General features: G+C 38.3%; 1 pseudogene; it reads left to right on the forward strand.

Moving 5' to 3' along the window:
• The first annotated feature begins 444 nt into the window (after nucleotides 1–444).
• On the forward strand, nucleotides 445–901 carry LOC101536815 (60S ribosomal protein L23a-like; annotated as a pseudogene).
• The last annotated feature ends 12682 nt before the right edge of the window (nucleotides 902–13583 follow it).

Here is a 13583-nt window from a genome sequence, read left to right on the forward strand (position 1 = left end):
TATGTTTTATATCTCCTACTCTTAGTCATTTTCAATACTTATCTAACTGAGTGGACTGGAGTGCACAGCGGGTAGGGCATTTGCTTTGCACGCTGCCAACCCAGGTTCGATTCCTCCATCCCTCTCAGAGAGCCTGGCAAGCTACCGAGAGTATCCCGCCCACACGGCAGAGCCTGCCAAGCTACTCGTGGCATATTTGATATGCCAAAAACAGTAACAAGTGTCACAATGGAGACGTCATTGGTGCCTGCTCGAGCAAATCGATGACAACTTGATCACAGTGATCCAGTGATCGAACTGATTACGCCTCATTTGGTTAAGATTGAAGTGAGCCAACACTCTTTCCCACCTTCTTTACTTCCACCATCAGAAGAGAAGTGTACGATCCTTCTCCTCTTTTCAACAGCTAAAACAATCTTTAGAGACAAAAAAAAAAAAAGGAAAATGGCACCAAAAACCAAGAAGGAAGCCTCTGCCTCTCCTAAAGTTGAAACCAAAGCATTGAAGGCCAAGAAAGCAGTGCTGAAAGGCATCCACAGCCAGAAAAAGGCAAAGATCCACATGGCACCCACCTTCCGAAAACCCAAAACGCTAAGGCTGAGGAGGCAACCCTTGGAAGATCCCCTCCAGGAGAAACAAGCTTGACCATTATGCCGTCATCAAGTTTCCTCTGAACACTGAGTCAGCCATGAAGAAGATAGGAGATAACAACACGCATGTGTTCATTGTGGATGTCAAGGCCAACAAGCACCAGATTAAACAGGCTGTGAAGAAGCTCTATGACACTCATGTAGCCAAGGTCAACACCCTGATTAGACCTGATGGAGAGAAAACGGTATATGTTCGGCTGGCTCCTGATTATGATGACTTGGATGTTGTCAACAAAATTGGGATCATCTAAACAATCCAGCTGGCTAATCCTAAGTCCTAAAATCCTAAATACAATTTATTTTTTCTTCGCTGTAATGTATATATACATACACGCACACACACACACACACACACACACACACACACACAGACATATAGGCCTGGAGATATAGCACAGCGGGTAGGGTGTTTGCCTTGAACAGGGCTGACCCGGGTTTGATTCCTCCATCCCTCTCAGAGAGCCTGGCAAGCTACTGAGAGTATCTCGCCCACACGGCAGAGCCTGGCAAGCTCCCCATGGCGTATTCAATATGCCTAAAACAGTAACAACAAATCTCACAATGGAGACTTCACTGGTACCCACTCGAGAAAATTGATGAGCAATGGAATGCCAGTGACAGTGAGTGTATATCTCACTGTCATTGTCATCATATATATATATATATATATATATATATTATATATATATATATGGAAGGCATCACATTCCTCAACTTGATACTATAAATCTAGTATAATGAAGTGTGTGGTAGTCGAATAAACAAAGATATTCAGACTAATAAAATAAAACTAGAAGCTCATTAAAAAATGTTTAGATACACAGAAAGCTAACTTACAACAAGGAGCCCAGTGCATTAAATGAGAAGGAAAAGTCTTCAACAAACAGAATAAGAAAACTGGAAAGCTGCATACAAAAGAATGAAATTAGGCCATTATCTCATAAGATTAATGAAATTTAATTCAAAATGGATTTTAGACTTAGATGCTAGGTCTGAATCGATAAATCACATGACATTTACTTCAGTAGTGTCTTCAAATCTATAGGCTAGAAAATAAAAACAAAATCCAAAAACAGACAAATGGAATTAAATCAATTTAAAAAGCAGCTGCATTGCAAAAAAAAATAAGCAAACTTAATTGCTAAATCAGATCTACTTGAAATTCCTATAATGGGCTTTGATTTCACTTGCTGAGAATTTCAGTGGCATAATTTATTTTTTTACTTTTTGATTCTTACATTTTAATTGATATTTCTATTTTCATTTTATTGATTTTTTCAATAATAATCTGTGTCATTCCGACAAAGTTTTACTTTGTACACATCTTTTTAAAAATACTCTGAGCATATTTTAGGTAGTTTTCTAGTAACTCCACTACCTGATGTTTCTCCAGGGCAGTCTTTTTTGTTTTTGTTAATGAGTCATATGTGTTTATTTTTATGTATGCCTTATAATTCTTTTCTTGCTGGAAGCTTGCTGAAAACTTAACATGTGTAGTACAGTAACATTAGAGATCTGATGTATCCCCTGTCCTGATATTTGCTGGTTTTTAAAGCACATGATTTACCTGTGTGATCAAATTGAACCATAAAAGTAAGGAGTTTCTTTTCCTGAGTCTGTCACTCCCTCGGCATTCATTGTAATTTTCTAAATTCTTCCACGTGCATGGTTGCTTTGGAATGCCTTATTTTGTTTTTAAACATTTTACTTCTACGTTGAATAAGAGCGAAGTGGGAAAGAAGAAAAAAAGAGTCAGTCCCTTAAATTCGCTAGAAGTTGTTTCAGCCAAAGGCCAGCCAGGAAGGTTGTCACAATGTCAGTGAAGGTTGCAATAAGGACTTCCCAGGCCCTGCCTGTCTCTGCAATCAGGTGTAATCAGTGGTAAGAGCAGAAATCACTCATATTTGGAGGACTGCCCACCATGGCTTTCACAGGCTGTTTACAGCCTATTACAGGCACGTTTGAGAACTCTCCCCTACTGTAGTTGCTACAGTACAAAGAACTGACCAAAAATAAACACAACTTGGCTTTCAACCCATTCACTGGACATTTCAAATTATTGGCATACGCTACAGTGCCAATCACATCTGAAATATACTGCCAGTGGGATTTTGTCTAGGTAGGGAGAACATACTTGGTACAACCTATTCATTTACACTCTCTGTAGATCTCTGTTCTTTCTGGTTTTTCTAGATTGAAAATTAGCAACAAACTTGGGTATATATAATGTGATGATAAAGAGGGAATATTTGAATAGTTCATGCAGTCATGATAAACACAATTGTTAAATTGCACATGTTCATTGAATAACTTGCCACATCTTCATTTTCTTTTTATATTTTTTTGAGTGGAGATGAAGGGGTCACACCTGGCAGTACTCAAGGCTTAGTACTGATTCTGTACATAGCGGTTACTCCTGGTAGTGTTTGGGTTTTTAGCAGTGCAAGGCAAGAGGTAAGACCTTAAGCCTTGTATTACCTCTCTAGCCAATACAATGCACATATTCAAATTTTAAATATTTTCTCCCACCCTATTGGTTGCATTACAGTCTGTTGATTGCCTTATTGTTTAGACTTATCAAAGTTCAATACATTTGTATTTTTGTTTCTGCACTTAGGGTATTTGCACTTTGTATTTGCACTTAGGGTGTCATGACCAAATATAATGCTATAAAATGTGTCCTTAAGTCTTCTTTAGGATGTTTTTCATCCTCAATCCCATCTTATCCTTTCTATATTTCAAAGTGAAAAAAAAATTCTAAAGTCTATATTAAGGCAATTTGTAGAAATTTTTCAACCATATTCTGATAGTGCCTCTTACTTTTCCAACTTTTTAGCACATTTCAATGAACGTCTCTTTTCACCTTTCTGCATTATAAGATATAAGTGCTTAGAAAAGAGTGGAATAATTTGACTAAAGTACCCTTCAGCATGCAAAGACATTAAATAACCAGTAGTTTGCTTTATTTTTCTCAATAGGTCCATTATTTAATGAGGTTATTTGTAAGAAAGCTAAAACACTAATTTGTGAGGACAAATTCCATTTGTGAGAGAAAACACCGAGTGAAAAGCAGCCCTGGTATTGTGGGATAGTTTTGATTTTTAGCAAACTCTGTGAGCACACAACTTTCTGATCAAGTTTGTGCCACTCAATAATCTCAGACCTCCTTCTCTGTGTTGAAGATCCCGCTTTCTCCGTATTTGGGTTTTCTCAGGATGCTTCTAAAGTAACCTGTCATGTTTTGGGATTCTCATACCAATGGCGGAGGTGCCAGTGAAAGATTCCTGGCGTGTGCAAAGGAGAACTCAACTGAGGGACAGAGACCCCGTCAAAAATAGTAAGCCACTGATTCCCAGCTTTAGGAAACCCCCCTTCTGCTCTCTCTGGTGCCCGGGAGATGGTAAGAACTTTTCAGGAGTATCACTGGCCAGCAATGACCTTACAGACTAAAAGTCCTTGTTTATTGTTGTCTTGCCATGTGTTTTTTAGCTTTCAAGACACATATCAAGTAGAACAGATTTTAACATCATCCTGTGAAAGTTAACCAGTAGGGTATCACCCCTCTTGTAACCACCGACTAGTTTTCTTACTGAGGCAAGTAACTTCTTTTTCTTTTCAGTTCTCGGTTTGGCTGCTAAATACTTCCTCTTGTACTGTCATTTTGGGAATACATAGCAGATTTGGAGTCCCTGGTTTCTGCTGTAATAGGGTTTCCCCTTTCATGGCTTTTTGAAGGCGCTTGGCTTCTAAGCTCCACTGGCATGGGATGAGTTACTCGAAGTTTTACTGAATCTGTCTTTTTTGCTTCAGGCTTTCCTTTAGTAGCTGCTTCTCTGCCTTTCATCCACCATCTTGCAAGATGGGATAAAGCCAGTAATAGGCATTTTTACATCCATTCACAGCGGGTAGGGCATTAGCCTTGCACGCGGCCGACCCAGGTTTGATTCCTCCGTCCCTCTCTGAGAGCCTGGCAAGCTACCGAGAGTATCCCGCCCACACAGCAGAGCCTGGCAAGCTCCCCGTGGCGTATTCACTATGCCAAAAACAGTAACAACAAGTCTCACAATGGAGATGTTACTGGTGCCCGCTCGAGCAAATCCATGAGCAACAGGACGACAGTGTTATAGTTAACATCATATTCATCACCTTTACTATGATTGCTGGTATGATTTAAACATCAATTAGGTAAAATTATTATAATACATTATCCTAGAGTCATGCTGTATTTCTTTTTAAAATGCCTATTTGGGGAAATCTATTTTTTTTTTTTGGTATGTACTTCCTACTCAAATCTTATGATAAGATCCTGGTTAAGGAAGCTAAGCAATTTCCAAAGGGAATGGAAACTCAAAAGTGGAGGGGGGGATTTAAAATAGAGATGAAAATATTTATGATTTCCAGGCTAGGGCGACAGTACAGCTGGTAAGTTACTTGCCTTGCATGCAGCTGACCCCCGTTCAATCCCCACATCCCATGTGATCCCTGTGCACCACTAGGAATAATTCCTGAGTGTAGAACAAGGAGTAATCCTTGAGCACCACCGGGTATAATCCAACATTCTTCAACATCAAAGATTTATAACTTCAAAACACACTTGCCTAAATATTTTGAGAAAAGCAGGGCATTGGGCATGGTTTGTTTCTTTAATTTTCACAGAAGAAAGCAAACAAAGTTAATAATGAGTGACCTAATGTACTTCTTACATGGGATTTTGTGGGGAAAGAAAACGGTTTCTCTTTGAGTGTACGGTCAGAATATGTTTATTACTAGAATGCTAATTTTATATATAAACAGTTTTTAAATTTTTAGCAATATATATTGTTTTAATGGTGAGGATGAAGATGAAGACACTAAATAATTTTGACATTACTTATTTGACACCTTAAAACAAGAATTATGGCAAACTTTAATGACTAAGGTACGAACACTGATTAAGCCCCTACTGCATGCTAGGTGAGCCTTGAATCTGTGAAACTCTTCTGAGTACCACAGCATGTTATAGATATTATAATTGTTCTTTTCCTGAATGTAAAAATTGACAGTGCAGAGACTTAACAATTGATGAAAAGAACTACAAAGACAGAGAGGAGGTTTGCTTTTAGCAAGGCACATTTTTTTTAACAAAGAATATAACTTTGTAATGTTACTTAACATCATATAAGAAAATAAGAATTTTAATTCTACTGAATTCATGATTTAAGCTGTAGTAATTACTTAAAATCATGATCCTGTGAGCATACTTCTAGTGGTAAGGTTTGAAAACGGTAGTGTTACTTTGAATTTTTCAAATAATACAGTAGTAGTAGTACTGTCCGTTTTTAAAAATAGATCTAATATCTCAATACAAAAATCAGTGTGAAAAGATTTTCCTCAGATTAAAAGCAAATCTGTGTCACAATCTTTGAAATTTAATATATCAAGGACATAACTAAAACAAAATATATGCAACTAAAAGTTTTAAATGCCTAGGAAGCTATTTCACAATTCTCAACAATTTGTTTTTCTGTTTCTTTGGAAAGTAGAGATAAAAGAAGTAACTTCTTAATATTCAGACTGAGTCATGTTTTCAATTTCATCACAGGGTGAATGTATATCCACTTTCATATTATATTTTAATACTTAGAGAAACATCTACTAAAGCTAAATATGCTTGTTAGAAACTATATTGCATGTAATCTATAAGGCATGCTGGGTTTCCCAACCATTCATCCTCTGAGTCAGAAGATGTGCTCTCTTTTCTGTGCATTTTTTGATCCCCCTTCATATCTAACTGTGTTTATAAAGGTTTCATTTTATTTTTAGTTCCAATAGAATTTCCTGGCCTCCTCTCAGTTTTTGCTTTTTGCCTTGCATGTGGCTGACCCGTGTTCAATTCCTCCATCTCTCTCGTAGAGCCCAGCAAGCTACCAAGCTTGCCCGCATGCCTGAGCCTGGCAAGCTCCTCGTGGCATATTCGATATGCCAAAAACTGTAACAACAAGTCTCACAATGGAGACATTACTAGTGCCCACTTGAGCAAATCAATGAACAACGGGAGAACAGTGCTACCAAGATAAACTACAGTGCTACCAAGACAAGCTTCTTGAAATAATCATCCAACAAATTTCTCTTTTGAATACTTACCCTATTAGTAATCTACAAACCAAATGTTAATGCTGATATGATAATTATCCTATACAAATCAACCTCAGTGTGTGATTACGGCACAGCTGGATATGCAACTGTCATAGCAGCTATCAGCCAAAAAAAAAAAATCTACTATCTATAAACCTAGATATTTTTGTCTATACAAAATAAAAATCGGAAAGTCTGTGAATTATTTTTCTCTACACAATTAAAGGTATTGCTAATTTTTTCAACATTGTTAGGATCTGTTTAAGATCTTTGGTCAGCTTCTGTTGACTTCTCCTCACTGACAGGAATATCCATGAGTACACGTGAGTGTAGGACAAACTCTCATTCCCTCAAAATTATAGATATGTGGCCTTCAATCATGTTATATTGAAACATGTAAATATTTGAAAAATAGGTCTATATATATCCTGACACATTAAAATAAAAATGAATTTACAACATAAAAGAATGAAATTTATATTAATGTGAGACATGCTTGTTTAAATTTCAATGAAATTCACTGTATCACTGTCATCCCATTGCTTATCAATTTGCTCAAGTGGGCACCAGTAAGGTCTCCATTGTGAGACTTGTTGTTACTGTATTTGGCATATCAAATATGCCACGGATAGCTTGCCAGGCTCTGCCATGCGGGCGAGATACTCTAGGTAGGTTGCCGGGCTCTTCGAGAGGGGTGCAGGAATTGAACCTGGGTTGGCCTCATGCAAGGCAAACGCCCTACCCACTGTGCTATCGCTCCAGTCCATGGAGAATATTATGCTGAGTTAAATGAGTGAGAAGGAGAGATATAGACAAAGAATTATTGGACTCATTTGTGGGACATAAAAATACATAATATTAAACCAGTACCCAAGGACAGTAGAAACGAGGGCCAGGAGGATTGTTCCATAGTTGGAAGCCTGCCTCAAGTACTTGGGGAGAAGACAGCTGGGATAGAGAAGGGACCACTATGACAATGATAGTTGGAAATGATCACTCTGGATAAGAACTGTGTGTGGAGAACAGATGAAGGAGCAAACATGATAGCCCATGATAACCTCTCAGAACCTGTACTTCAAACCATAATGCCCAACAGGAGGGTAAGAGAGAGAGAGAGAGAGATGCCTGCCACAGAGATGGGCTTGGGGAGGATGTTGGAGAGGGCAAGTCGGAACATTGGTGGTTTAAAATGTACACTGGGTAGGCATGGGTGTTGGAGCACTGTATGACTGAAATCCAACTATGATAGCTTTGTAACTCTGTATCTCTTGGTGATTCAGTTAAAAAAATAATAACTCTTTCTTTCTGACTCATTTCATTCAACATGATACTTTCCATGTTGATCCACTTGTATGCAAATTTCATGACTTCATGTTTCCTGACAGCTACATAGTATTCCATTGTGTAAATATACCAGAGTTTCTTTAGCCAATCATCTGTTTTCGGGCACTCTGGTTTTTTCCATATTGTGGCTATTGTGAACAGAGCGGCAATGAACATGGAAATGCAGATGTCATCTCTACTATACCTTTTTGCCTCTCCGGGATATATTCCCAGGAGTGGTATTGCTGGGTCAAATGGGAGCTCAATTTCTAACTTTTTGAGAATCGTCCATATTGTTTTCCAAAAGGGCTGAACCAGTCGGCATTCCCACCAGCAGTGAAGGAGAGTCCCTTTCTCCCCACATCCACGCCAACACCGGTTGCTTTTGTTTTTGGGGATGTAGGCCAGTCTCTGTGGTGTGAGATGATATCTCATTGTTGTTTTGATCTGCATCTCCCTGATGATTAGTGATGTTGAACATTTTCTCATGTGCCTCTTAGCCATTCGGATTTCTTCTTTGGAAAAGTTTCTGTTCATTTCATCAGCCCATTTTTTGATCGGGTTGGCAGTTTTCTTCTTGTGGAGTTCAACCAGACATAGAAAGATTGCACTCATATGTGGAATATAATGTAACTGAGAAGTACAAGTTGGCAACGATGCAACTTCTGGCAGATATCTCTCTGGACTTAGTTACTAAAATACTAAATTACAGAAACCCAAAACTGAGAGGCCGCTAAGTATGGTCACTCGACCTCATACTTCTTCATCCTCAGCAATGGAAAACAAATTATCTAATGCTTCCTTTTCAGCAGGTCTGACTTTAGGGGAGAGACTCTCCAAACAATAATAGTGAGTTTTGTTGAAATATTGTATGCAATCAAAGTGAAAGTAAAGTGAAATTTATTAGTTACACAGGCGGGGGGGGCTTAGGGTGGGGGGGCTAGGGGCGTGGGGGGGTTGGGGTGTGAGGGGGTGGGGTGGAGCTATACTGGGATTCTTGGTGGTGGAATATGAGCACTGGTGAAGGGATGGGTATTCGAGCATTGTATAACTGAGATTTAAACCTTGAAATTTTGTAACTTTGTAACTTTCCACAATAAAAAATTAAAAAAAAATAACTATTTTATTATATAAAAATAAAATGCATTTTTATTTTATTATACATAATATATATAAATTACATAACATTATATAATAACAATAATAATAATAATAAATATTTTGTTTGGGGGCCTCCCAAATAGTAATCAAGGGACCTACTTTCTGTGTTACTTGGTCAACTGGCGAGATGGTTCAAAAGCCAGGCTATGCTATGTCCGATTGCTTAGGCCTGGTGGTGCTGTGGGATCGCACTCAGTTCCCCACACATGAAAGGCATGCACTCCATGACCACTGAGTTACCTGCCTGACCCCACTTGTACTTATTTTTCTGCTGTTTTGGTTTTTGGGGTCACACCCGGTGATGCCCTCCTGGCTTTTGCACTCAGGAGTTATTCTTGGCAATGCTCAGGGGACCATATAGGATGCAGGAAATTGAACCCGGGTCAGCCACGTGCAAGGCAAATGCCCTACCAGCGGTGCTATCACTCCCACCCCATTCTTGTACTGATTTTAAGGAAGTCAACTGAAATTAATTTGCTTATGTGTTCACTAATTAAATATAAACAAGGTAAGCACCTGAACCTCTACACTGTCTCTCTCGCCAACAAAATATGACTATTAAAGAGACTTTGGTTTTGAGGTGACTGAGAAGTACTACACTGATCTCCATCTTAGCCTAATATCTTATGCAAGGCCCTCTACCAGGCCTCAAAACTTTTCTTTGATGGAGGGTTTCTCCTAAGTGATACTCCATGTGTCTGGAGCCTCTCCCACTGATACTCGGTCATCCCAGCTGGGGGGGCGCATTGCTTGGGCCCTGTGTTGCGTGGGACCACCTAGGTCTGCCTGGTTGTACTGCAATTACTGCTGCTCATTAAATCATATGTCGCTGGCACTGAACATAGGTTAGGCACAGGATAGGCATACACTTGAAACCCCGTATTATTTTGTGAGCCTTAAATTATATACCTTAGAGCTAATGTTTGAAGGCGAGGTTGCCTGATAAGCTTTCTCTTATACTTTCTTGCCTTACAGGTGAAAAAAAAGAAAGTTATTCCTATGTTATCTACAACAAAGAATAGAAGTTATATTTAAAGACACCTACAACTCTGTTGATTTAAAAAGAAGTGTTGTAAGTCTCAAAAATAAAATGTTGCTAAATGACCAAAATACAATCATTTCTTTGATTTACCTTTTAGTGTCATAAGACTGTAGCACTGTGGTTCCATTGTTCATCGATTTTCTCAAGAGGGCATCAACAACATTTCTATTGTGAGACTTGTTGTTACTCTTTTTGGCATATCGTATATGCCATGGGGAGCTTGCCAGGCTCTGCTCTGTGGGCAGGATACTCTCAGTAGCTTGCTGGGCTCTCTGAGAGGGACGGAGGAATTGAAGCTGGGTTGGCTGCATGCAAGGCAAATGTTCTACCCACTGTGCTATTGCTCACTGTGTCATAATTATACAAAAGGGAAACCGAAAACCTTGTGCTCACATGAGACAGTAACTTAGGGTAAAGAGTATTTGACTCCATTCTCCTTGTTGACAACTCACTTTGAGTGATAGAAGTAAAAGCCCATTATTTTCTTTTTTTATTAATTTCTACCAAAAGAGAAATTTTGGTTGAGATAAAGCACTATTTAATTTCTAGTTGAAATGATGATGATTTGATTTTGGAAACCAAGAGTAGACAAGTATATATTTAATAAGCTTTCAGCCTACTTATTTGTTTAAATATATCTCAGAATAAAATGAATATTTTTACATACCTGTTAATCAGCTTCACAAAAGAATAAGAAAGGTAACTCTCCTCTTAGGTTAGTGTTTTTAGATTATCTTCTGTGCCAACAGACTTCATACTGTTCTTTTTGTCTTTTGTGACCCTCAATAAAATAAAAACTTTCTATGTTCATGTCTTTCTTTTCATGTTGAGCTCCTGGGGCATAAGGTCAGACCACCAATATAGTTTTTAAACTTCACACAATTATCCTCCACCCTAATAATGTATAGAGCCGCAGGACAGTATTTATAACCTGTCCCAATGTAAACAACTGTCTTAGGTGGCCCCATAGGAGACCAAACATTATGCAAAGCTTATAAAAATATATGAAGGGACAACACAGGGCTGACATATTTAAACACCCCATTACCGAACCTTTGAGTATCTGATTTTCCAGCCTGAATTTTCTGCTCTGAAGTTAAACTGTGTGGGTTCTCTGCAGGTTGCTGAAGTGGAAATTATTTCTCTCTCTATTTGTCTACTGCCTATTATTTTCCGAACAAATTATCATCCTTCTCTATATAAAATTGAGGAGGGCTGGTTATTAACTTTAACACACAGATCCCAAGGACATTTCACAATACATCTCTACTTTGTTCCACTAAGCCATGCCATTTAACTTTCTCTGGAGTAAAGACAATCACACATTAACAGTCCAATTTAAAAGAAAGTTTTTGCTTTTGAACCTTCGCCTTCTGTGCTTTATTTATTATAATGAATTCTTCCTATGATTTCTGTTTTCATATAATAGATACAATAAAATGAGTATTGGCTAGCACATAATATATAAAAGGCTTGAATTAAGATTCTAGTTTTTTGGGCGGAAGCCACATCTTGTGGTGCTCAGGGCTTTAGTCCTATCAGAGCACAAAGGAATTACATAGAGTGCGGGGAATTGAACCCTTGTCAGCTGTGTGAAAGACAAGTCCCCTACCCACTGTACTATCTCTCTAGCCCTTGAATTATGATTCTTGGAACCAGAGAGATAGAACAGGGATTAAGCCACTGGCTTTGCCCAGAGTACACATACACTTTCCGTCCCCAGCACAAGCATGGCATGGATGTACCAGGAGTAACTCTTGGCACCATTGGGTCTGAATACAAACAAACAAAAGAAGATTCTTGCAAGTCAAGTTCTTCATAAATTAATCATTTACTCTGCATTAATACCACAGCCCTTGTCATGGACAAGATAAATAATATCAGTCATAATTTCTACTCTCCCAGTTTTAGGATATTTTCTCAGTTTAACTCTTGCTTTAGTCTGGCTGTATTCGCCTTTCAGAGATGCACTGGCCTAGTGAAATCTGTCAATGTGGGTATTATCAAGTCTTATGATCAAGTCTAATGCCTAAAATGGCTTCCTTAGACTCACGATACCCTTATTATTCTTGCCTTGGAGTCTCCAGTGAAGATAAGCATTATGAGATCTAAGATGACACATGATATTTTAATGACTATCTTTGCCATCTTATATTTTTGGATCAGTGGCAGCGGAGTCTTGACTAATTATGAGTATGAAATGACTGGTTTTACATTCTGCCTCAGTGTTTATGCATATGCCTCACAGTTAGTCAGAGTAATTCAACTACCAGATAGCAAAAAGTCAGTAGAAAGACCATGGAGTAAAGCATCTGTGAGAATAAAACGATAGCAAATATTAAATCAATAGCAAATAAAGATTGCTATTGACAAGACAGATTTGAAGACTTTGCTGCTTTCCAACATTTTACCAACCTATTGAAATTAAGATATAATAATTATTATTTTTTTTTGCTTTTTGAATTACACCCGGCGATGCACAGGGTTTAACTCCTGGCTCTGCACTCAGGAATTACTCTTGGTGGTGCTCGGGGGACCATGTGAGATGCTGGGAATCGAACCCGGATTGGCCGCGTGCAAGGCAAATGCCCTACCCACTGTGCTATCACTCCAGCCCAAAATATAATTATTGATATCATTGACTTATACAGAGAATGTAGTTGTTGTTTTTCAGTGTTACATAACTTGATGTACCATAGCATATGTCCAGATGATCTCTTCGAAGGAGATAAAAGGAGTGTGAACTTTTAAATACATGCCTAGGTGCAGAGAGCTAGTCTAGGGGTAGGAACACTTATGACTCCTCCTCCAATGTCCCCTTTCTAAGTTCCAGCAATGCATAAGTTCCTTGAGCACTGTCAGGAGAGAACCCTGGATGCAGAGGCAGGAATAACCCATGAGTATTGTTGAGATTGGCCCAAATGCCAAAATTAATATACACACAAGTGAATGAATAAATTGCATGCATACACATGTGTAAGCATGTGATTGTATACTTTGAAGGATATTATTTGGAACAATTTTTCTACTAGTGGTAGGTTACCAAAAGAAATAGTGAAAAACTCTTTCCTAATAAAGAATCACTTGTAATTTAGTGAAGCATTTGAAAGATAAGAGTTCAAAGTCATTTGATATGGTGCTAGTTTTTCAGTAAGATCGACGGGATAAGAATTATTGGTACTCAATATCACAAAGTGCATCTCAGTTTGTAAAATTTAGCAGAAAATATAGTTGGAGTGTTTTATTTTTTGAAATAAACGCTGAAATTTTTCTTTATCATTTTTAAGGAGCTT

The sequence above is a fragment of the Sorex araneus genome, chromosome 2 (genome assembly GCF_027595985.1).
Source record: "Sorex araneus isolate mSorAra2 chromosome 2, mSorAra2.pri, whole genome shotgun sequence".
Lineage (NCBI taxonomy): Eukaryota > Metazoa > Chordata > Mammalia > Eulipotyphla > Soricidae > Sorex > Sorex araneus.